This window comes from Bombus pascuorum, chromosome 1, assembly GCF_905332965.1.
Source record: "Bombus pascuorum chromosome 1, iyBomPasc1.1, whole genome shotgun sequence".
Classification (NCBI taxonomy): domain Eukaryota; kingdom Metazoa; phylum Arthropoda; class Insecta; order Hymenoptera; family Apidae; genus Bombus; species Bombus pascuorum.
In genome coordinates, this window is record NC_083488.1 from 9,456,287 (window position 1) to 9,483,058 (window position 26,772).

The 26,772-nt window shown below is 41.3% G+C and overlaps 1 protein-coding gene and 1 non-coding gene across 3 annotated transcripts in view; both read left to right on the forward strand.

The window, feature by feature from the left end:
• The first annotated feature begins 3,965 nt into the window (after positions 1–3,965).
• LOC132916806 (storkhead-box protein 2) overlaps positions 3,966–26,772 on the forward strand; it is a 109,742-nt gene continuing 86,935 nt past the window's right edge. The window contains exon 1 of one of the 2 annotated variants that reach the window (XM_060977149.1): positions 3,966–4,991. The gene's annotated coding sequence lies outside the window, so the exon portion shown is untranslated. The remainder of the gene's footprint in view (positions 4,992–26,772) is intronic. The other variant, XM_060977157.1, reaches the window with a different exon arrangement.
• Positions 14,548–14,649, forward strand: LOC132916148 (U6 spliceosomal RNA). The gene has a single exon (XR_009660031.1). It is a non-coding gene; the product is annotated as a U6 spliceosomal RNA (small nuclear RNA).

The window sequence follows — 26,772 nt, forward strand, 5'->3', positions numbered from 1 at the left end:
CACCGACGTTGGATAGAGGCGGTGGTGCGGCGATTCGCGGACGGACACGGTCGCTCGCGGATTCGTAGCGGGCCAAAGCAGGAACACGGGTTCGAAACAGGTTCTGGCGACGGCAGAAACCGTAGATCCCCGAGATGTCATTGAGGCAAATGGTAGGCGACCGGCTACGGCCGAGATTTCACTGTAAATGTCAAGCGTCGGCACATAAAACGTCCCGGCGATTTGAAGGAAAGTCGTTCGTGGCACAGGCGGAGGCTCGCTGCTTTTTTCGCGTTTTGTTTCAACTCTGTGTCGCCTTCCGACTCGTGTTTAGACACGAGGCTCGGTAACCGGCAAATATTCGACGAGTCGTGAGATTGCCAACGACGCAAGACATTTTCGATCTTTACACCCGATAAATGTAGGAAAACAAGTGCAACTTCGTGGCGATAGCCCAAGCAACCAAGAGCGACTCGGTATCGGCAAAAGTGGAAAAGTTATAAATTCCTCCGACCACGCTGGGATCATTTTGTTCTACTCTGAAAGATCTCCTTCTCTGTCTTGTCCTTTCTTCGCGTATCTTTCTCTCTTCTTTCTCCTTTCTCCGATCGAACCTCTTTTTCCGTCTGCACCGTCTGCTCCACCCATTCTCCTTGTCACTCCCATTCGTCGTCACTCCTCGTCCTCTTCGTCCTGTAGCTTTCTCTCTCTTGGCGAATACCTTCGCCAGACGGTAATGCCTTGAATGAAGTACGGTTACTCCACGCTCTAGTGTTTGGTATTTTATCAGTGACATTATTATTCCCGCGTCGGCGACGCTAGTTCGAATTTATAGACCGGCAGAAATGTCTCCGTTGTTTCGCAATCGCTGTATTTTCGCGTTGTGGCACGAGGGACCACGTTCCACCGAGCCTCGTCGTTCGACTTCAAGCGACTATTGCTCATAAGTACACGAACACTAAGTGTCCATTTCAATGGTCTCTTTCTTTTTTAATTTACTGTAGCTACAAAAGCTATTCGCCATTGTATTTGTTATAGTATTTAATCATAATGATTAATTCCATCTCAGTATATTAAATTTTGCATTATTTAATAGTGCTTTCGTATAATTAAAACAGTTTGATGTTATGAAAATGAAATGCATTTAGAACCTGATAAAGGAATTCTTCGTTAGAAAATAAGGGTATGTAACCACTGTATGTTTATAAAAATATGAATTTGCATAAACATTCGCGGTCTAGTCCTACGTCAGATCTAATAAAGCATAAAATCGTGCTGAATCTTTCCACCTGTATTTCTCCAACTAAGCTCGATTCCATCAAAAATAAGCAAATGGTTGTGTTCGATCGCTTCGCGGGGAGACGCTTTCACAGCATAACGCACCAACTTGAGTCGTAAATTCTCGATACGATACGATGACTGACGCCACGAATCAGCCAATCGGTTAAGATAATAGGGGTGGTTGAATAATTATAACACTGATTTAATAGCTTAAATATACCCTCTATTTCCAACAACTTTCCCTCAAAGACTATCAGGTGAAGAGTGAAGAGTGAAGAGTGACAAGTTGAGATGTATTCTGGTGCTATCCCTTCTGTTGAAAGGTTGCTGGCAAGTAAGGTGTTTTCTGTGAAGGCAATATTTACGCTGGGCTAATGATGGTTGTTGTCCGCCCTTTATCAACGGTCGCTCGCAGCTGGAAGTGACCGTTGAATATTGTACATGAGAAAATCTGCTTTTCCTATCTTTTCCCTTAATAAGTAATAATCGTAAGGATCGTTTCGGCTTGGAAGATGTTCCTAATGATTAAGGGCGTTTGTCAGAAAGGTAAAGTATTGAATTTTATGGGGGTCCTTAGGATTATTACTGATCTGAGTTAATATGTCTGTACAGATGGTAGCCATCTTGACCAAGAGGTGGATTATGGTTTATGGAAAGGTCACAGGACGAGAGAAGCTGCATACTCTTGAGCTAGTATATACGTCAAGTACAATATATATGTCGGATCATCCTTGGAAAACGGGGCGTGTGATGAGTTTTGCTGCGAGTTGTCCATAGTTGTCTTATACCAGATGATGTTTATGGGAATGTATTACAACAGTTAACGATGAATTTAGGTTCGATAACGAATACACGGTCAACGGGATGACAAGCGTTCTCTGTACTAGTCGAACTTATCGAATTGAATCTCAGTCCAAGTGGAACTACCCTTACATACTCCTCTCCGTATTCCTCAGGTCAATCCCTGTTTTTAAGAAGAATTATTTAATTACTTTATATCTCTGTTAGATATCACGTCCCTCCCGTGACCGTGGCTACGTTCACCGATCCATTATGTCACTTCGAGCCCAAGCCCACTGTCATAAATCTCGGATAATCATAATTGACTTGATTCATAAACAGCTATTTCTCAGCTTTATTGTTTAAGTACGGCTGTAATAAAAAGTCTGGACTAAAGTATTGGAAACTTTCCCAAACATTCCGAAAGAAAGGCTCCGATGTCCTCTCCTCTCCGACATATATATAATGGATAGAAGCGCGAATGCACTCGAAGGAGCAGGTTTCGGAAAGGTGCTACGCCTTGAATTTCGGAGGACAGCTTTGATTTAACGACGTTCATCAGGCTGAACGTTACGAGGGTTCTTCGCCCCTTGTCAAAAGCGTTCCCCTCGTAGAAATCTCACCCACACAACTAGCACTTGCGTATACATAGAGAAAAATCGTCGGTTACAGAGTTTAACCCTGCGTTCGGTTGGCGCTGCTTGGTGCAGCTGTTTGCGAGCTTTTTATATTCCACTTTCCATCTCGACGGCAGGAAGATTCTTTCGAGACGCATTTACAGGTTTTTTTACAGGTTTACTATTTAAAGTTTAAATCTTGAAACGGGGATTGGTTACACTGGTATCCATTATTAAAATTATTCGCCATCGACAATGGTTATCAGTAACAAAAATAAAATTCGGATCTCATATATTAGTCAGTAGTAACCAAATTAAATTTCCCTCATCGATAATGATCACCGAAAATCGAAAAAGTTTAGTCATTTATAATGGTTATTCGTAACCAAAATTTTTTAATTACAGATATTAGCTCTTATACCATAATTTTTAATTAAAATTTATCTTACAATAGTTATGATGTCTGGATTAATCCGAACCAGAATGACTGAAAGATAATGTTGTGTTGCCTAGCGGTGAGAACTCTTAGGCAGAACGTTCGTTTTATCTCCACGGAAATCCAACGCTTTATTTCTTCAAAACAGATAATACTAAAAGGCAACGTTCCAAACTCTAATGCTTACTACCTAATTACAAGAATCGGGGGTCGTATCTAAACGATTGTGCAATTGTATCAGTAAAAAAACTCGACATTTATCTATTCGGTTGTAACTCAATCGTGACCCCGATTATAAACAACGAACTGGATGAAAAAATTGTCGATAACCATGGAACATGTTCGAAGGGGTCCAACGACTCGTCCGGACATGGCGTAAAACGCTTTTCCAGTCTGAGCGCCCGTGCCATCGGCGAGAGCCCAGAGCGTTCCCCTCGTCTCAAAACGCAATCGTTTTTGCTGCCGGTCCGGTTCTCCTCTGGCACCGACCTACCGGAACGCGTGGAACTCACCCAACATCCATCGAGGACCGGCTACGAAGTGCTGGAATATCAGCGATTCTCGGTGTGCCCGTGAGCAACCGAGAACTCACGACTCGCGACTCACGACGACCAACGGAATGAATCGAGATGAGGAGGGGGGATGTTCGAAGCGCGGTTGTTGGGGTAGCTGTGGGGAGGTTTCACGAGGGTAGGGAGAGGGAGGCTGTCCACGACAAGAGAAGGTGGAGAAGGCGAAAAACTGGGGCGAGGAGTCGAGGGGAGGCACGAGTACGTTGCACGAGCCGTGTATTCCCACTCTTGGACCAACGATGTGAAAAGGAGTGGGGGCAGGAGTCGGAGAACAGCGGCGGAGAGCAAGCGTGGAACTAGCGTAGAGTCTGCGCTAGCTCCGACTTTTCAGTGCCGTCGCCAGTGGCAGAGCCAGTTTCTCGTAGCATCGGTGAGCCGGCGGCATCGAGGCGCCCCTTCAGTATGAAGCCGACGACCGTGCCAGCTGCAGCTGCTGCACCTGTCGTCCCGTCTACCGCGACAACTACGCTCGTCGTACGCTCGGGTGATCTGCTCGCCGGACGCTCCTGATCGTGGATCCATACAACCGCTCGACACCGATACTACATGGATACCGTGCTCCAGGCTCCGATTTCGTTCATCGAGAAGGACTGAGCGGAAGAGATACGTCGCGCGGCCGACACACAAGTATATATACCGTGCCTCTGGATAAACCGTTCCCGTGGATCGTTCAGTGGAATAATATAGAGGAGGTAGGAGGATCGATCCGAGCGATTCCTCGACAAAGATCCTCGGGACGCCGCGAGAGAGGATCTCGTGAAATCTCCCGTCTCCTTCTATTTCTCTAGCCCTGTTCCTCTTTATATTTTCTCCTTCGCCTTTAATACGGCCGGTTCTTCCTGGACGTGATCGGACGGCGATCGGCTTGTGCTCCTCCAGTGTTTCTTATTCCCTTACCCTTCGCTGTGTAAGGTTGCCATTTCTTTCTTCGTCGTTATCATCGTCGTTATCATCGTCGTTGTTGTCGACGTTGCTCCAGTTCATCCTCCTCCACCTCCTCCTTACGTTCACTTCGTCGCGTCTTCTATAATATATAGCGGCGCGACGAGGTCGACCGGTCGCGAAGAAACTGTGATACGTAACGCGGTGAAGAAAGAGGAGACGCGTGCGGGACTCCGTATAATAAAAGTGAAAACTCGTTCCTCCGGTGTCGTGGTTCGGCTACTCGAACGAGAATCCGTGGAGCCTGTATCCCATCACCCCTTCGTTTGGATATTTCGGACTACTGCAAGGAACTCGTGATTGGATCTCGAAGGACCGTGTGGCATCGAACCAACCGCTCGTCGTTGGATCGAACGGGCAACCAGCGTGTGCATCAGTGGCGAGGTGAGTCCTTCGAACGATAAATTCCAGCACCCTGGCACGAGGGTCAAGAGCGGTCAGACCTCTCGCGCGTCGCGACGTGTGTAGACTGGTTTTCGAGTTCTAGGACTCTCTGTCTCTTTCTCTTCTTCTTGGTCTCGCATCTCCCTTTTCCTTCGCCGTTCTCTGTCTCGCGCATTGTCGTCATATCGTTTCCCTTTCTCCCGTCCTGTCTTTTTCTCTCTGTCCATCGAACATACCGGTGATAAATCTTCGCGATCTCGCCGACCGTTGACTGAGCAAATTACCACCGTGATCCTTCATCTTCCTATTACCACGCACACGCTACGTCGAAGGGTGATTGTTCTGACGGCGCGACCGTGGGACCATGGGGTTGCGTCGACGTGATCAGCTCGTGGAAAGTGAACGCACGTCGTTGTCGGTCCACAACCGTGAAACGAGCTCCGCTCCGAAATTGGGATGGTGAAATTAGCCAGGATCAACAATGGCGATCGGTCGATTATCCCGTTCGACGCAGCTGAGCAAATAACTGGGCTAAAATGCGTGTCCCGTATCGTCTTCTCTCCCTGCGATTTTACTCTTTTTGCAAAAACAGGCTTTAATTATTTTCATACCTCGTCGCCCCCTGATTAACTTTCTCGATAATTCGACAACTTTCTCGGAAGTATACGATCGCTGAAATATATGGTCGATCCGTTTCGAATGGGAATTTCAGCTGGACGAAAATTTCAAAGCAGCTGTTAGAGGATCCTCGGATACGACATTGATACGATAAAGTGGAAAACGTGCTCGTCGTTGGGTCGATAGTAATAAGTCATACTAGGTGCATTACGAAGTAGAGAAAATTACCGGCATGATCTTTCATCTTCCCATTATCGTCCGAGTAGCACGGTCAGGATCACGCTGATCCCTATCCCGCGAGCAGCTCCAATTCAATCGACTTGAGGGACTAGTCAACGTTACCGGAATCTCCGTGCTATGTCCTATGATCAACAGAGACACATAACGAGACCTTCGGTCATTCAGAGGATTGTATTAAGCCGGACGATTATGTTAATTCCCGTGATCTTAATCTCTGAGAAGATACTGAACTTTCTTAAGTGACGAGCGCGTGACACGCAAACGAGCTTAATGCGACTTGCTTCAAGATATCAGAAGATCCAGAGAATCGAGATCTTCCGAGTTACGATGTAGACAGTCAGAATGTTATGTAATAAATGTACTTGTAAGTTCGAAGCTTCAGCATTATGACATCACTCGGATTATGTGAGTGTTAATTGTTACTATATAACTATTATTAGTAAATTTTCAATAGCCCTATAGATTTGCAAAAATTTACCGAACCCTGTAACATGGACAAGAAATATTTTAAATTATTCAACTTTTATATAAACGAGACAAATTTGGAATTTCCGTAAAAATATTTAAAGGATGGAGATCCAGAGCGGTTTAGTAATATTTTTACTAAGAAATAAGAAGACTGCTAAAAGAAATACGGTAATATATACATACATAGTTGCACTAATTAAACGGGAACGTTCGTACAAAGACCAATCGAAATCTTCTGTGAAGGTTAACGTTATCGATTAATTATATAGAAATCGGACTATTGAAGGTTCGCATAAAATTTACACCTCTTTCGTCAATGACTACACGTTCGACTTAACGATTCCCCGAGTGACCCACATAAACGTTCTCGAAACCGGTGGATTCCACCTGAATTCTCTGTGCGTCGCGTCGTGCCCGAGCAAGAGTAGAAAAGTTTCCTCCAGGCGAAACTCAACACCTTCACCGTCCCATCAATGACGAGAATAACGAATCATTTTGCTCGTCCACGTTCTCGTTTACCGATTGTTCAAACAGACCGTTTCGACGGAGGTCGATGACCTCCTTACACGAATCCCAGGGTTCTTACGACCTCGACCTCGAGGTATAACCGCGGAATAATTCCACGATGGTGTAGTTAAAAGAGTGGACGCAACGTGACGGAAGATCTCGAGGCCAGAGGTGAGATCGCCTCTCGTTCGTCGATCTGCATCGTTCGTCAGATATCCAGCTCGATTACTCGAACGAAGGTTAAACCTCTCCATCGACGCTTCTTCCGTTTCATTTAAACTGTAAACCAGGAACTGTTCGACTATTAGCAAACGTGTATTGCATTGAACGAGACAATGTAAAAAAATCACACGATAAAAGAGCCAGGATTTCCATAGAAAAGTTCTGTTTCCACGTTGATGAGGGAGACCGAGGTTGCGTTCCCCGCGGAATTCTTCGTTTTAAACCTATGTACATTGTTCCGTGTTGGCAGACGTCATAACAGTAATTAAACGTAATCTAGCTTCGGAGAGCCACGCTGGGAACGAAGAAAATAGGGGACGTTATTAAGTTCAAATTCGCGCAGACAATAATCAAGCTGGATTGCGTCCCTTCTTAGAGGAAAGTGGCCTAATCTACTTTTCGTCTATTCAATTATATCAGATTACCATGGGAGATTCTTCTGCGTTCCGCTAACGCGAAACTTCATTAAACTTTATCTTGGGATATCAACACCTTCTCGCTATATTTTCTTCCAGATCCCTATATTTTTTAATAGCAAGTACTCGACAAGAATGTTAGCTTTTAGATTAGAAAAGTTCCAGTTTGCAAATTATTTTTATTAGTCTCGATGTGTCACAGCATTTAGTTTATACAGTAAGCGAGATTAGGTTTGAATCGAGATCAGATTAGATGAGAGTTGGCTTAAGGTTTAAATTCAATTATATTTAGATTTGAATTCAGCTTAAATTTCACAAGTTCTCTATATGCTATGAAACTAGTATTCTCTGATTCTGCTCGCCGAATATTTATAATTTGAATAGAGAATGATGTTTAACTAAACAAAACAATATATGATAATTGTAAAAAATTTTTTCTACGAAAAAGCATGGATTAATTAAAAAATTTGCGTGCTAAAGCAACGTAAAACTCATTACAAATGTTTCCCAATTATCGATAACAAGTTTAGCAAGGAGCCTTTAAATTTTCAAGAAAATATCGGTATAAAAGAAAGCAAAGGAGCTAAAGATAATAACTTCGACAGACGGAGGGTTGATGAAGCTAATCGAGAAGTCGTTTGCTTCACGAGGCAAGTTCGCGAAGAGACGATGGCTTAATGTTTCACTGATCGAACAACTCAAGAAGAACGTGGCCGTTTTCATCCGGCAACACGAAGTACCAAACACTGTCTATACTGCAATCTTGGCCTAATCGGCGATTCATCCAACAGGCGGAAGAGGAATGCAAATGATAGATCACGTCGCGAGTGACGTAACGTTTGTCCAGGTTTGCGCAACGCCACCGTTTCACGGTCAAAACGTGCGACACGTAGCTGAAACCAGCTGGTCGAACTCACGGCTAAGAAGACGATTTATGGTCCTCGGCGCAGGGAAAGCAGAAATATTATCGTTTAGAATACATTAACCTTGCGAAAATGAGATTTATGTATTCGCGATTTGATCGAAGGATTTGCGGGATCGCGTACTATGCACGCGAATACATGAGATCTGGGTCGAGATATTATTGAATTCTATTATCACGTTCGTCTTTGTATCACTTGAAACGTTGATTGTATATCTACAATACTACTTAAAGTAGCGTGTTAGTGAAAAGACTACTATTCTCGAAATAAGCGAAACATTTCGACCATAATCTTAACATACTTATAAATTCATTATTAAATCGTATTAAATCGTGTCATACATTCAAAAACTTTATCGATAAACAAGAATCACTTTTTCAAATACCTCATTCTTTAAAATTATCAGCACATATTGCAAGCCACTGCAAAACATTGTTTATAAAAAATCATCTCTGTTATGTACAGACAAGACTTTATCTGCCTTGTTAAATTAAAAGGTAAAATTCCTATGTTATACTTATGCACGTAACCTTGATCTTTCATGCAAAACCATTGCGTCACACATAACTATGTGAATGACATCATTAAACTGTTGTTGATGCAATTTCATATTCTAGAACAAATGGAACATATTCTAGAAAAAATGAAAAAATCTGAAAATACACAGATTTGTTCTATTCAGTAAATATAACAATGAACGTTTTACTTCGGATGGTTTATACATTTTACATTTAAATTTCTATATCTGAAGTGTATCCTAAAGGCATAAACATCCTCGATTTAGATACCACGCGTGCTAACAACGTGTTAAAAAACGCAAAGACTATACTTTCTAATCTTAAACATCTTACGCCAAACTACTATACAAATTCCATATAAATCCTCAAACAAATGCCGCAACCGTCGAAGACACGATAATTAACGACAATTCGAGCCAGCGTTCTTCGTGCCACGCCACGTAATATTTGCATCGAAAGAGGCTAGTCGTTTCATTGTACAAGTAAGCCGCCGTTCTTTCTCCAGACACCGATCGTTAACAATAGATGAAACGTCGTAAAAAATTAGCGTTGTTCAAGCGACTGCGCTGTTCGCTGGTAGCGAGGAAAATTACGGTTTACGCCGAGAGCACGCCGTTTATGCTTTTTACGCTTTGGACGCGGATCGCCGTTTAGGCGCTGTTTACAACGATCCTCAGGGCGATCCGCGAAGAGTACGCTAGGCTACTTGTAATTCAGCGACTGGATCGGCTGAAAGTAAGTTAGTCCAGGGTTACCGGTTCCCGTGGTAGCCGTTGTCGTTCAGTCGACGCGACAAAAACCGCGTGAACTCGGGCGTGAACGCGAGATCTGTCTGCGAACCTGTCGCGAACTCTAACGTTCCGTTCGGATCGGCCTTCCTCGTTCATCGGCGTCGCTTCTTTCGCGCTTACGAAGCTGCACCGTGCGGTTTTCCCACTTTTTACCAATGATAACGAGTAATGGGTAAATTGAGGGAGAATTGTTCGAAAATGATGGAATTTTTTGAGTGGAAAAAGGGTGATTGGATTTGGACATAATGTCTGTGTTGTTTCTATAGCCAAAATTTGGATAGTAGACGATAGTAGAAGAATAAATAGGTACAAGTACTACTGATAGTACTTAACAAGTATGTACCATCGATACAATTGATGGAAAGTATTTTCTGTTTCACGTGCATTTTTGACGAAAACGTAGCGCATTGTCTTCTTATTTCAAATATATTCCTGTCTGCTTTTTGAATGTGCATTGCAGTGTGTTTGCGAATATTTCAATTAGTGTTATGACAGATTTCTTTGATTCGTAAACTCCTTACGACATGGTGCTATTTATTACATTGCGGATACTCTGTTCCATATGAAAAGACTTATTCTACATATGAAAAGCGGGAAAATATCCTGGAAATTTCCAAGAAAACCTCAATACGTGATATCTTAGAGACCAAAATGCAATCATATTATAATCACAAAACTAGACTTATTTGGTTATTAGAAGAAATGTTACCAATGAAAGTAACAGACAGAGAGTTTCTTTGATTATTTTTCCGCGCTATAAATCACCAAAAAATGTATCGTTTTTCTCTCTATAAAAACAGGCAAAAAGAAGACGTCATTGAAATCAACGCGTAACGAAGTTCTTGCCCATTCCCATGGGCAAGCGAGTAGAACGTAAAACCAGGGAAAAGCTTGAAATCGCGGGGAATTGGTTGGATCGCGCCGGTGAAAGAGACTTTAATGCCCGCTAACAAGAAAGTCTACGACACGAAGGTCGTGGTAAAACGAGGGACGAATTTTAAGGGTTCGAGAAGAGAAAGGCAGAATGGAAGATTGGCGATGTTAGAGAACAATAAACGCAAAGTAACGCGGCAATATCGCCGGCAATTAATTCAATTACACAGTGAAAGGAAGTTCAATGTCGACTAACAAGGCTCTTCGCGGTCGTCACTGTCGCGGCGTACGATCGTGTCTGCATGCACGGGTTTCTTTCTCTTTCCTTTACGATTCGCCGTTTCCATATTCCTTGGCTATGAATGAGACACGCGATAAATCTGTCAGGAAAAAGCGAGTTGCCAAGAAAACCGTGTGGCATCCGCGTTTGACCTGGATTCGACCAAATGTTACTTCTTGCCAGATTAAAACCTCTATGCACATATTTCGATTTCATCCGATATTCGATGCATAGGTGAATTAATCTTTTCATTCCTACGATTAGGTTACGCGTCATCAATTTAATCCTGCAATCGCCGTAAGCACAAGTGCTACCTTTCTGGTTTCATTCTTTCTCCAAACGTGATTAACAGCTTTTCTGTAGAAGAAAGCGTGTTTCGCATGGCTCGATTAGCTTTGTTATTCCACTGTCATCACAAAAGAACATATAAATTATGTTTCGATTTTTTATTGTTATTTCAGATTCATAGAAAATTTGCAACAAACTTCCAACACGCACAAAATAAGTAGCAACTTGTCTCCAAAATTGAAATCTACCATACGAAGGTAATAATCGAAGCCAAGGCTGTTCAGCTTCTGCGAACTGCATGATTTCTGCACGAATAACCCAGTCGTTTCGCAATAGGATTTCAGACAAATGAAGATAAATATAGTAACTATTGATGAAGCGACGCATGCAACGACCTTGCTGAACAAATGCTACGATCACCGGTACAATCACACGTCGTGTCACTCTTCTATTCATCCTTTGATTCTATTTCCCATACGATTCGCACCGTGCGTTATCTGCAATCACCACGTTCGAGCGTTTCAACGTATCCAACGGACAAATGAAGAATAATTGCCACGTAGATAAGTTTAAAAGGGACGACGGCGTTAATTTTTATCGATATACGCGGGTCGGTAATCGATGAAGTAAGGGGGATAATTGATAGAATTCGCGGAGTGGACAAACGATCGCGTCGATTACTCGGGGATAAGTTATTTTCTCCAACGACGACGTTGGTCTCTCGATCGATCCGCGGGATGGCCGTTAATAAATCGCCACGGCGATAAAAAGACATTGCGAATGGTGCTTTTCCAGCCCGCGGGGCAGCTGTCGCCGCAATTACTTCTAATCGGTTTAGAAAATCCCGCGTGCCGAAACATAGCGACGACGTCCAATTAAGGAACATCCTCGACGATCGATCGCGATCGCCGAGTTCTTTCCGCGCTCGGCCACTCGACCGCGCGTTGCCGATTCGGCCCTTGATTTCACCACACGCTCGATAACGAGCATCGCCAGCGAACCTATTAAATCTCTATGGTATCACTACGTTATGCTGCCTTTTGCTATTTGCTACAGCTTCCTGTAAATTGGATTCTGTAAACTGTCTTTTTTTTTTTGTAAATGAAGCGGAAATAGATATAGGAAAATTTGGAAGAGTTTGATCATTTAACGAGAATCACCCAAACCTTGCGATATTTTTCGTCGTTAAGAACGAGAAGCACGAATGAATTCTGATGGCAGAGATTATTCATTTCTAACGTTATACGCATACTATGGCGCTCGTAAATTACAGGATTTTTATTTCGCTTCTACTATAAACGCTAAGTAAGCAGCGTATCATTAGTCAGACATTTTCGTGTATTAAATTTAGATTATTCAAGCAATGTACATCAACTTTTCAAATGATTCAAATAATTATGAGCAGTAGTGCAAGTGGTTCTAATTCGATGATCAAAGACCGTATGACGAGGAAGATAAACGTGCTTTAATTACTTGTTATATAATTTCCAGATGAAATAACAAATGAAAAAAGACATTTCTAACGAAGATTGAAGAAGCATACTAAATTCTGCGCAAACTTTAACACTTTAAACTATCTTAGTACGTGATACAGAAAAATATTAATGCAATCGATTGATAAATTAATTTATAAATTCGTTTATTTTACTTTTACCCAGCCATAAAGTAGAAAAATATACTTATCCCTTCGAGAAACTCGTCGAGTTTCCGGTAAACCTGAGCAATAACCAACGCAACACCGTGGACATTAATAAATCGGTCATTTTCTTTACTTTTTGGGCGGGACACGCTACACACGATTTCTACTCGCATGTAATTTCCAAGCGATTGCACTATTTGCAGACAGAAAGCTGCTGTCAATTACTCTTCCTGTAACATCAATAATCACGGTGTCTTGGAAGTGATTCAGGGGAACAGCTAGAGGAACATTTGTCAATCAGGGAGCACGAAAAGAACCGTTTCTGATAGTTTCGAAATGTAAACTCTAAAACTGGACCGACGTCGTCGATCCTAATTTGCTTCTTGCTCCAATAATAAATGAATAATGAACTCGAGTGAAAAAAAATATCCATCCGTTGCCTGCTTCTTACTTATTCTAACGGATGTGATCTGTCGTGGTGCTCGAGTATTTCATTTTAATCTAAATTACCAGCAAAGTTACGATTAATTATACGCGTGAGAAAAACGAATACCAAATACGAATTGTCTTTCATCGTCCACGAATGCCAATTTTATTGCTAAACCATCGAGAAACGAAAGGCAGTCAGAAACGTTGAACGCTAAGCTATCTACAACGACGAATTCAATGTATCGTCACCGCGAAAGGATCAACATCGTTCGACCAAACTACCGAAAGAATATTACAACGGACCGATAGAAAGCTACGTATCTCGATTCCGTCGCGTTTCATTTCTCCAACGAGCTAATATATGCCATGTTCATTTTAACGCGTGTAATTACGATTGCAGCAAAAAAGCCAAGTAGCCATTGGATCGTTAATAAGAGGCGACTTCGCGCCAGGAAAAGTTCCTAACGGGCGTGTCAACCATACCGACACCATGGGCGAGTTGCCTGGTCGAGATAACTAGCCGTCCTCGATAGTCGATTAATAAAGAAATTATACGACGTAAACAGTGACCAACGGTGCTTGCGTACCCCGTGACGACTTGCAGAAGATTTCCAGTTGCTTTTCTAGAACCGCATTAACTATAGCGAAGGCTCGCGCGAACGCAATTACTTCTAATCGTTTTAGAAAATCCACGATGTCGCTGGTTGATCCAGTCGAGACCAGACGCGAGTTGTGTGACTAAGCCGTCCTTCTGGTTTCTGTACGCCGGCTTTTCAAACCTCGTCCAGGTTTCCCCGACGCGTCTGCTTTAACCGTATCTGGCCGATAATGCCTCTTACCCGGTTGTGCATACAAGTCGCGAAGGAAGAGAGGAACGTAGCCGAGAAGCACGTTGATCGTTCCTCTTCCTGCAGCCGGTCTTGTTTTTCCCGCGGAATCAAGCGTAGGAGAAATTACCCGGTCGTCGGCTCGAAAAGCCGACCGACGATCGTTCTCCCATTAGCCTCGTTACGTTCGAGAATGGGTCGAGGAACTCTCTCCCTCTTCTCTCTCGTGTAAGTATGTACGTGGCTTGTCGCGTCTCTTCATCCTGTTCGACCGCCTCGATCGATCGCCACACAACCATGTGATAACGACCGGTGACGAGATGGTTTCTAGGTGACGTCGTAGGTGGACTGGACAACATGAAAGTTGCGTTGCGCCTGATGGAGGATTCGATAGTGGTTTTCGAAACGAGACAATGATTGGAAATGAAAGGAAAGGAGATGGAATATCGTTACTGATAATGGGTCAACATATAGCGTTCTTACTTAATAGACGCGTTTTCACCTTGGTACTTATTTGCTTCGATAGTGGGAACGTATTAAAATTAGAACGATATAGGCATGGTTAGCGTGATCCTCGTATAAGGATAACACGCAAAATCCTGAAACGTTCCATTTTTTCTTTGTACTTCTTAAGCATTTGTCAGTGGGTAATATTGATGTATAGCTTGTTCAAATAAACCAAGTATGTCGTACTTGATTCTTGGTGATATTGGTATTTTAAAGTAGGTATTTCTTTACTCGTCAAATTTACAGGTTTTAAAAAACACTTTAGAAGAAATGAAATATTCCAAAAGGAATTTTATCGAGTAGCTGCCAAGTTTTATTACAGCAATGCTCTGGTATCGTGAAACTCTTGAGATCTATCACGTTGGCAGATAAAAGTTTGTTTGCCCATAACTATGCGTTGGCGTGGAACTTTCGTGGAACAGTTGTACAGAGGTACAGAGCAATCTCTGTATCCCACAGGGACAAGAAACGAATTCTACGAGTTGGCAAAGCCGACCAGTTTTCTACTAGCTTGACGAGTTCATTGAACGTCATGCTTTCAAATCCAATTGTTCCAAAAACGATCCTAAAGTTTCCTCCAACTATGATCAACATCGAGCCAGACGGAAAATTGCTCGCCTTCGGGCGAGGAAAAGTTTTTCAAGCAACTTCTCTCCTCGAGGACAATGGCCGATCTTATTCGGAGCAAACACAAGTACTTTGTTGAAAAAAGTTTGCCACAGAAGTTTCCAACTAACTAGTGCACGAGATAGTTAAACGATCTATCAAGTTAGTTTCATCTATACAGAATTTTCTAAAAAGATAAAGAATTATTGAATTTTATTGACTTTTATTATCAGAATCGTCTTTGTTGAAACGTTAATTGTCTATATGCCAAGAGTAATTTATTGATAAAAAGGACGCTGTATTTGTCATCATCTAATCGATTAAGTTAGACCGTATATGCATGTATGTTGTGACTAAAGTTAATGAAATTTGGGGATCGTAATACTTCAACGGTTAAATTAACTTTTATACTATCACGACATATTTTATCATAGCACTAAACAAAGTTTGATAAAGTATGATTTTGTTAAGAATCTTCAAAAGTAAAAGAGTCTCTAATCTCATTCCTCAGAAGAAATAGTGAAAAGTTTAACCGGAGAAGTTTGAAACTCATCAAAGCACACGGAATGGCTGTACAATTAGTAAAGTTAGCTTCGTCGATAAACGATCTTTTCGAAAGAAAAGTAAAGTGAAAGAGCAAAGAATCACACGTTTATCGAGATGCGAATCTATACGAGATTCGTTATTTATCGTTGGTACCGTAAGCACCTTCACCTCGGTGCGGTAACGAATTTTTCCGCTATAGATCGGCAGTGTTGCTGATATTTAGTTAGCCTGGTACACGTGGAAATTTGCGGCGAAAAATGATCAACTACGTGATTCGATGGATTTGAAAGTTTCAATTAAAAGCGCCCCGGATATGAGTGGCGGGCACCGTTTCTCAAGTTTCACTGGGATCGATCACGTATTTCATTAGAATTTACGTACTCTAGAACATGCCGGGGCGGCTCGTTACCTTCGAAATCGTTGCCTTGCAGCTTTTCGACTCGCCTATACCCAGCTTGCTTCGTACGATTTAATGGCTTAATCGTCCTCCATTTTTCGCTTCGATAAACACTTCAATCTTGCGTAGTAATAGCCGCAACGATTTACTAAATAAGATATCAAGATATGAAGATTTGAACATTTACAAGATTTGCCACTCAGAGATTAGAAGATTTGAACAATTGATAGATTTGAACGTTTAAATATTTGAGAATCGAGATATATTTAAGTATTTAGTGTTGAAAATTGAAAGATTTGAAATTCGGAAATTTGGATAGTGGAAGACTACAAAATTTGAAAATTTGGATACTCGGAGGTAAATATTAAAAAATTTAAGCGATCGAAAGTTTAAATACTCGAAAGTTTGAGCTTTCTAGAATTTTTATATTCGCAAATTTAAGTAACCAAAAAATTAAAAAAATTCTGAAATTTGAAAATTTGAAAATATATTCTTCTGCAACTTCACGCTTCGTCGAAACTTGATTTTCTACGTATGTAAATTTCAACAATCTATCAATGTGTCAACTCTAAATGCAACATGCCAGACCTTGAAAATCACATATCAGGTGGGTAGTAATCAGTTCAAAAGTACAATGCTTAGTTCGTAGGGGGCTCGTAACAAAGTTGTAAATCAGCGGTTCGCTAACTTTCTCGAGACGTCGTTACTATCGATCATGCGTGCAGCTGGATGGAGCTGTTCGCGTGCCATTTCGCAAGGGGCCACGTTCGTTCTATTCTTAATGTCCGCGTGACTCCGTATATGGAAAGTGCGTGAAACGCACAGCATTCCATGTAACGAGGCGCACGTCAGAAACGGAGAAATGAATTTTAGCGCGTTTTCACAATTTGACTGTGTATCGTCTTTAACCCCGAGACGTGTAATTAGCCTCGCTAAATAAAAAGGAAAACGGTCGATCTCGCGACTCGTTTCTCACGCCGTTCGCGAGACCAAACCGCCATCGGTAAATTGTTGGCTCGCGCTGTTCGCGAAACGTCCATTAATCAGAAGCAATAACGCCGCGACGTCGGTGCATCCTGTTTTTACGGTTATTGAAAGTTATTACCTTGTGCAGACTGTTTCGGAATTATAGACTAACAGAACTGGATGAGAGGAGTCGAAAGCTAGCAAAAAAGTCTCGATAAACTTGTGTCCATAAACTAATGTTACATGGAATATTCAAGTTTCCACTTTGCGTGAATGTACATTAGTTCTCTTTTCACATTTTTACCTTATAGAAACGCGACTTTGTTGAAAATAATTCTTCGATTCTCATAAACTGTTTCAAGAAAGATTATTTTCTATCTACTTCTTTGGAACATCCTATGAACGAATTAAAAAATTAACAAGAAACAAGTCATGTTAGTAGTGAAACGTAGAAAGAGAACTCATATACATACTCATAACACTTCCACGTTCTACTTTACATTCGGTATTTACTTGAACATTAACATACATTCGTGTAAAGTGGAAAACCGAAAAGTGACCGATAATTATTCTGTTATTTCTTTTTTTCTTGACATCACATAACATTTTTTAAACGTCGTATTCTACAGTAACGTCTAGTTAAAAATCAGCCTCTTCATTCTGCGTCACAGAATTCCACTTTCCATCTCGTTCGACTTAACCAACTTTACGTGGGATAAACGAGGACCTCAGAACGACCAAATTTCAAGGCGAATTTGCAAGAGACCGCGAAGCGGACTCAAGCCGACCTCACCAACAAAGCTGACACGTGAAAGGCGCTTTTCGCCTGGAATCGCTCAGTAGCGTTCGAAGAGTCCGTTAAACCCGTTTCCGTGCAAAAGGAAGCCATCGCGTGGCACGCGTTCGCGGGAAGCTTTCAGGACGTCGACACGCAGGCAAATCGACTACCCGCTTCCTTTACTTTCTATGAGAACCGCGCTTAACCGGTAAATTATGCGCCGTTGCGGCAAGAAGTCGCCACGCGAACCGTTTCCGAACGATCACGCCCGATCGAACGCTATCTAGTTCCTAAACTCGTGATTTCCCACCGAACGAGTCGGCAACAAGAAATTTATCCGTTTCGTCGGATGTAAAACGCGTTTACTTTCTTCTCTCGGTGGATACTTTTCATCGTGGCCATGGAATAAACGGATGAGAAAGGATGATTTACGTAATTCCACGGGCACATTTCCATCGAACGATCGACCAGTGGGGAAACGACTGTTACAGCCGAGTCGTAAATTTGCCAGCTCGATCTCTCGATTGTCCCGTTAACCTCCTAGCGGTTATTTATACGTAATTCCAGGCGATTTACAGCAACCTCCGTTTGCGTCCATCGCGATCGCGCCGGAAGTCGAGGATACGCGACCCTTGACAGGCCAATGTGAACGTGCACGCGCTCCTTCCTGTCGCGCGTGAAACGCAAACCGCCGCGATCGACGCGGATCGCAAACTCTATACTCCTAGACGAAAACTCTTGCGAAATAAACGTCCACGTGACTTTTCTATCCCGAACGGTTACAAATAGTACCCGCGACTTTCTACGCAAATCGCGCTTTAAGAAGCGTCACAAATCATACGCTGCATCCCCGACCGATAGTCTCGCAGACAGTTTCACGAGATTTACGTTTGCTATTTTTCTCATTCGACTAGGCGAATCTCCTGTGAGCCATTCGTGTCCTCGATTAATAGTAGTTGTCGACCGAAATCTCCAGGTATTAACAGACATACATACGTGCATCGTAGAAATCTTTCTGTTTCCATGATGTTTGTGGATTATCTTAATCCTTTGCACTGGATCGTTTGTTTATTCAATCCTAGTACTTTGTAATATTCTAGGCTTTCATACTTTCTGAAAAAGTTCTTTGATACTAAAAACTCTACTACTGTGACGTCCACTGACTCTCTACGATCGAGGCGTCCACCAGCTGTGCACATAGAATTAAGCGGGTCGCGATAATCCGAAGGAACGGGCATGAAACGAGGTTTTTTGATTTATCGTTAAGGCCGGTAAGTGGCATAAAACATCTTCGATTCAAGAGGTTTCGTATAGTTATTGATCCGTCAGATAAAAATTGGGGAAACGTGGGTTTTCCCGGGATTCCACCCGCAAGCGACCAGTGGTGGGGCGATCACCAGCGAACAAGAGTTTTCCTTTGCGACAGCATCGTCACCGGACTTTACTGGATCTGCGACGACAGATCAGTCGACATCTCTAGACTGTATCTATGATCTCTCTTATACTTTACGCAACAGCTTATCTATCTTCTCTACAAAGTTGTTGGAAATACATATTATAACCTGTTAACCTCAGTGTTATGCTAATGCAACCATCCCTATTATCCTAATCGAAATAGGGGATCGACCTGTTCCTGGCGTCGATTATTCTAATCGTAACGGGAATTTACGACTCCCGTTGACGCGCTTCCTCGCGATCGCGTTTCTCCGCGACTGGTCGAATAAACAACTACGTTATCTCTATAGTACGTTATCATCAACCATCTGTTAACTCGAATGTTCGGAACATTTTCAAGAGAAATGAATGTTCGGAGGAAAGAAACTCAAGGGTAAAATACCACTGAAGTCACCAACGACCCAACTCACCTACAAAGGTGTTATTATCTTCCGAACTTTCTCCAGTTTCGTGCTTTCCGTCAATAACGAATTTCCATTTGTGAAAGAAAAAGAAGAAAATCCAGCCAATATATGGTAATAATAAAAATTGCTTCCCGTAAATCCGAAGAGTGGCTTTCGCTTCGAACGCACAATTTGCTGAAATCAGTCCGTTGAAATTGATCTTGGTCGTGCACACGGAACCATATTCCTTTGCCAGTTCGTCCAACGAAGCTCGCCGTACTTACAAAAATCGACGTCCGCCCCGAAAAGAAAGTTTCGTTCCGTTGGTTTCCGATGCGACTTCCTGTGTAGTCGTGATTTCTAACTTCGCGTAGCATTTCCAGCTAGGAAAGCCGGTTTTCCGATGAAAAGTAAGAGCGTTTCACGGTAAGAGGCGTGGATGCGATTCACAGTGTTGGCCCTCGTGATTTGTTTTGACGTGGAACGCGTGTGAAACACCCACGTTCCGCCGGAGTTTCGTAGGGGACTCTCGAATTTCATGCTTTCTCCGTGGCAAAACGGAATTCGAGATTTTGTGCCGGCCGAGGCACGTGAATAAGCCATCCGGAGACCTGCGCCGCTTTTTTTCAACTGTTCGTACCTCGTCATTTTTCGGGTCAGTGGCGAACAATTGGCCTTCGTGAAAGCCTGACAACGTGTCAGTAAGTCACGCCTTCCAGTTGAAAGCAAGGGATGAAGAGTAAGGGTTGGCTGACGTACTGACAGAAGAGGATTCAAGCTTCGTATGTGTCGTAGAAAGCTGAAAGCATGATTAGAGGAGACTAAAGGAGTGCAGGTCTGATTAGTTGTTTCTGACAGAGCTTTTATAGTCAGAAAGACAGACACGCGTATTGGTGAAGTGCTTTTAGCATTTAGTAAGCTCATTGACGAAAGTGTTGTATACAATCTGGGATAAAAATAGTTGTATAGGTAATGGATTAGTTTTATTTATTATACTGTACTCTTACAGTACATAGATCATTTATCGAATAATCGAAATTAAAGTTTGCATTTTAGTGTAATACAAGCGTCGTAATTTGTCGTATCATTTGAATCGAGTTTAACAAGCCATATTTAATAAAATCTTATCGATATTTTCTCTTTTCGACTACCTGTTCATTTATTTTTTCTTCGACCGTACATAAACACTGTAAATAAAATAATGTTAGTATGACGTTAACGTATAATACTTTTCTTGTCCCTGTGCAGTCCCGTTAATCATCTTTCTAGTTTTGCACGGCACTTATTGTTAGTTAGAAGAGATCAATCATTTAAGGTGTAAGAATTGAACGTTTTGATTTATAGATCAATAGATTGACAGATTACTTTGGAGGATAATATGAAGCTTTGAGAGTACAAAATGGTTGTTTAATTTTTGTCAGTGTTACAGGACTCATTGTCAGCAAGAGAAAACGATAAAGTCTCGAATGTGTCATAAATTAGATTCTAAGTACTTTGTACTGTGTCATGGGTCAAGTTTTTGCTACTACGACATAGAGAAATGGTATTCTTTGTAAGAATCGCTGGCTCCGAAGAACATTCAGACAATATACGTGCAACAAATGTACCACGGTGTGTACACTTCATAACGTTTAATCTTAAAATTTTCTGGCATTTCTCTTTCGAAATGATTCAAACGTGAAAGTCGTCGGATTACTCTTTGAAGCTTATAAATGACGAAATAATTCAAAAGTCTAACGTCGTTATCGTCATATTACTATTAAAACGTTACTATTAAATTAATTAATTAAACAATATTACTATTAAAACGAATTAATTAAGCAAACATTGCATTTATTTCCGATGAAACTCATGTTAATTTTAATGCATTACATAATCTTTTTACATCAGAGAAAATGTATTTTTATCGTCAATAATTGACAAGACAATTTTCCATATATCTGTAGAAATATTCAGTCGTGAAAAGGTTAAAGCTGTATATTTCACATGCCCTATCCGTTGATCCCAAGTATTATTCGCGAGGTATCACATTCAAGCGATTATTCCACGATAAAATCCTGAAGAAATGGTTAAAGTTCCTTCCTTTGCCATCGGCCGTTTCAGAAAACTCGTGACTAAGGGGCATTACTAGATAAGCATCGCTTAATCAGTTCGTGCCCCGGGGCCACGAATAAAAAGCGAAGCAATAATATCAGGAACGAGAACTATATCCCAGGACGCAGCTCTTTTCAGCAGTGACGTCATGGCGCATTGCGGCTTTTCTGCTTGACATGGTTGCGTATCGGAACTAGTTTTTCTATCGTTGCAGTGCCTAGCGCTAGTTAACTCGGCATAAGCGAGAAGGTGAAAGAGCAAGCGTGCGTTTGCAAAGGTCAAAAGTATAACTCGTGACACGCGAAACGCTCATATTAACCACTATAATAAAAATGTTCGTGTCGAATCTGGCAATAATTAGCAATAATAAAGCCCGGAGATCGACTGCAATGCATGTTCGTTTTGCGAACCAGAACAAGCGGAAGTTGGCTAACCACAGCGAAATATATCGCCTGGTGATAAGTTCAAAATAATTTCATAATGGTCTTTTGCATCGTACAAGGATTTCGAAAAAGAAACGTGTCAAATTTGCCTATCCTTTTGATCTTTGTTGAAGCGAACAGTTCTGAGAACGTACATGGATGCACGGTGTCATGTGGAGATTTAACTGCACGTGGTAAGAATATGTGCTGCGTACGTGAAACCTGTAAGAGTGTAATGTGCTTGTGAGCGAGAGAGTTTTTTTACGACACGTCAGAAAGTACAAGTCATTCTAACCTGGTACAGCAGTGTAATTGAAACATATTATCACATATTTAACTCAAGTGTTTCGTTCATTAGCCGAACACGCGATTCTTACACAGAGATCGATTAGAAGCATAATTTAACTACGATTGCCAATTCGGAATATTTGAATAATAATACTGAAAAATAGAAGTGATTCTGAATTTTCCACTATCGTAAGATCAATGATGCTTTGAAACTTTTTTATTTAAAAAATAAAGGAAAAGAAGAGGAAATGGCTATTCTATGTTTAGCTGTTTAATGGAATAGAAAATCCTCGGTTAAATTATATTATATTTTCATCGTTCACATTAAACGGTAAACCGTGGTCATAATGATCGCACCGTAATTAGTGATTCATCGAAAAATCAACAATATCTAATCACATGCAAATAGTAGCTGACATTATCGTGGATATGATCTGATCTTTGATATGGACTTCATCAAAACTTCATTTGAATAAATTTTACACTGCTTCTTATGTAGGTCGAAAAATATAACACCTCGAGCACCCTGTTCACCTTCTCGAACTATGCCAAACTATCTGCGATCCGACACACCACGCCCTTCTTAAATAAAGATATCTAAACTTTTTCGAATTCCAACGCGAGATTTACTCGCAAACCATTACCCTATCTCGACACTCCATCTCGATGCTAAATAACTCGACGAAAGATTAAAACATTCTGTCCTTCGTTGTTCGATCACACCGGTATCAATTGTACAATCACTCGTACATTGTACAATCGACCAACCATAAATACGAATAATATGTAGGTATCTCGTTAATCGTGTCAAAACCATAGAGTAGAATTTTTCTAAACTTTATTTATTCAAACAATTCATATCCTGTCCTTGTTGACTAAATCGACTTATCGGAATCTGGACTTCTATTACGATGTTTAATTAACTTGTTTGTAATTAATATTGTATTAGTTTGTAATTTAACGTCTTCTTCAAGTAGTCTTCAAGTAGCGTGATGTGTGTATCTTATCGATAAAATAATGGTCGCAATAGACAATTATAGATAACACAAGTATAGATAATTATACAGTGGCTACGAAATAAGGCGGTTCTTCGTTAGGTTTTACATTTCATTTTCAAAAAATTAATTCTTTATAATTATATGCGAGTACTGTTAAACGGTACAAAATTTAATATATTTCTATATAATTGATCAGTATGTAAATGTGATAATAAATACAGTGCCAATAGTTTCCGCTAACTGTTCACTTACTTTTGTATATTCGTGTAACGTGAAGTTCTACCGTAATTCTTGATAAGCACTATAGCCATTCTCAACAAAAAGCATCCATAATTCAATAAATTCACCGTCAGGAATCGGACGATTTTCTCAAACAGCAGCGCACGGAAGGCTTGAAAACCGGTCGACAAAAACAGCGTCGGCCATTGACTACCGGTAATCCTTGACGATCCTTTCTCGTCCTGTGCATCGGATAGGCTCCGTAAGGTAATTCACGCGGCTTGCTTGCACGCGACACAGGATATCCTTGAAGCCTGCTAACGGTGCTGCTGGGATCGGCCCGCGTCTGCTCGCGATGCCACGGGAACCTCGACTGAATTTTCCCATAGACCGCTCATCGCTCGTGTGCACACACGACTAGATAATGCTGAAGCTCGCGAGCTTGTCACCGGCACGCTCGTCGTGCACGTGTACACCTGACCAGGCCGATCATTCGAGGTAACGGAGCCTGGTTTCGATGGCATTGCGGTTTCACGGAACAAGATTTTCACCGCTCGTGTGTTGCTTCTAACCACGCGATCCTTTCGTTCAAATTTGGCTCTTTACGCTTGCTAAGTCTTTGTACTTGGAATACTAGTACAAGGCCGCTACAATTTTTTTTTGGTGTAATGAATCATGAGTCATGAGTCTTATAAGTATATCAAGTTTAGAGAATTGGTAGATTGTCCTAAAAGTTTCTTTCATTTTAGAAGAAGATAATAGATGCACAACATTTTTTGTTTTAATACAAACAAAACGTGTCCTACGACAGCTAGGAGACAATAGAAGATAAAGACCACAATATTTGTAGATTAGGTTTCATGTTTGTATCAACATAGCCAAATAAAGCAGCTGCGTACAGATAGCGAAAGACATTTTTTGAACAGCCTAATACTAGACGCGATCGTCTGATTCCAATGTGACCCACTGTAATTCCTTTTTGCAGCTGTGTGTTTAAATCTACGTACACCTTTTAAGGTTATTAGCGATTACGTTAAGAAATTGTAATCGTTAAGTTTTCGTATTCTAAGTATTGGTTGTTCTGATACGATTTTTGTGATATCACGACTCGCGAGTCTTCTGAAGTGATTTGATTGGCAGAATGATTTGGTTTTTAGGTAGCTGTGTTTTTTGACTGTTCTAAATTTTAAAAGATATAATAAAGCTTCGAATTATTCATAAATCGTCTCGTTCGCGATCATATTCGTGAAACACAGTTCCTTGCAACGTCTACACATTTTTGTAAATTGTGAAAAATAGCACTATTCGCTGATGAGTATGCACTTTCGAATTTCGCTTGGGTCATTAACGATTCGATCAAAGTCTCTGACTCTAGTGAAATATCGTAATCTTTTGTAATCCATTGCAAAATTAATAGCGAGTTGTCAAATTATTGTACGAATGGCAATCCCATAGTTCTATTCTAACGTGCGTGGCAAAGAGACAAAAACCACAACGAATTATCCGTTATTGTATCAGCAGAAAAAAACACGCAACCTTAGCGGTAAAGTAATTTTCATTAGAGACATCACCGATGTTATCCGTCAAGTTAAAGGAGCCCGTAACATTTACAAACAATCGCATGCAAGATAATTAACGAGCAAGGTGTACCAAAGGTTTTCAGAGCCTCAAGGCCGGCGTTTCTATTTATACCATGGACTTCCGGATGCGAGACGCAACCACGTGGAAAGCAATATAGGTTTAGGTGTACACAGTGTATTTATAGAGGAAAGCTTCGAAATGCTTTCTCGACGTATCTTGTCGTTTATTTTCGTACGAGAACGTCCCTGCCGCCACGATGGAACGTGGAATACGTAAATATTTGCATTCCAAAAGCCGAGTAAACTTTGGCTGTGAGATATCTACGACGTACAACGTATTAACATTTTCAATGATCGAATTATAAATTCCGGCTCGAGCTAAAATCTCATGCAGGATGATTTAGAACGTGGACGGCCGTTCTAAGCCGGTGCGATAAACGAATCGATTAAAAATGCATCGTAAAGTTTCACAGCGGGCAATATGCGTTCGCAGAGAGGAAATCCCTGGTGAACATGTTGCTGAACGCGTGCAGTGTATACACGAGTCCCTTGCAATATGAAAGGGTCCCTTTAAGCCTCGGAGATTCATAGCGTGGAATCAAATGTAGATGCAGATGCGCAGAGCAAAGCGTACGCTCTGGCAGAGTCGCGATCCCATACGATTCGTGCCGTTACTCTCATTTTTCTTCCCACACACGTGCCGTTGTTACCATACTCGCAGTTCATTTGGTTGTCCTGCTCGTGGGGAGCGTTGTATACTTCTGTAGAGAAACGAAAGGGTTAGCGGAACTGCGCGTTTCTGCAGCGTTTGCACGTTTGCCTATAGGCGAATGATATTCCCAATTGCAATGAAAATTTATTATTGGTATTATTTATCTTATTGCAATGGTCTAGTATAGTCTTTGATTTTTAACATTTCATACGTATTCCATTTGTTTTATAATTTGTATTATTATATAAATTAATAAGTAAATTTGATTTGATCATATTTGCGACGTTCGCATAGTGTTTTATTAACTTTATGTTGTGTAATTCATTTCTTTAAGTCTTTAAGACAGACTTTATCGTGTAATGTACCATCGTACGATTACATAATATCGAGGAGGAGTATCGCAAAAGATTCGTTTCCGACATTTTCAACCGATACTCAGAGCGAATGAGGATAAACAGCGAATAAATAAGCGGCATTCTTCGACAGCAGTCGAACGTTGCAGCGTAAATGTTAAAGAAACGCGTTTAATAACATTTAGTTGGAAAGAGAAATCGCAGATTATTCTTTTAATATCGTATTTAAAGTCATCATTTTTAATGATACTGGCAGTCTTAGTACGATATAAGGAAATAGGCTGTTCAAACAAGACTAAGAAACTAGATAGCGAAATAACGAACCATAAAGGAGCCGCTATATCCGCGAGAAAAAAGAACGAATAATAAAATTGACACACGTCAAGCGAGGATCATCGCACGAGATTGAAATCGGTGTTCTCGTCTTCTTTCGATTCT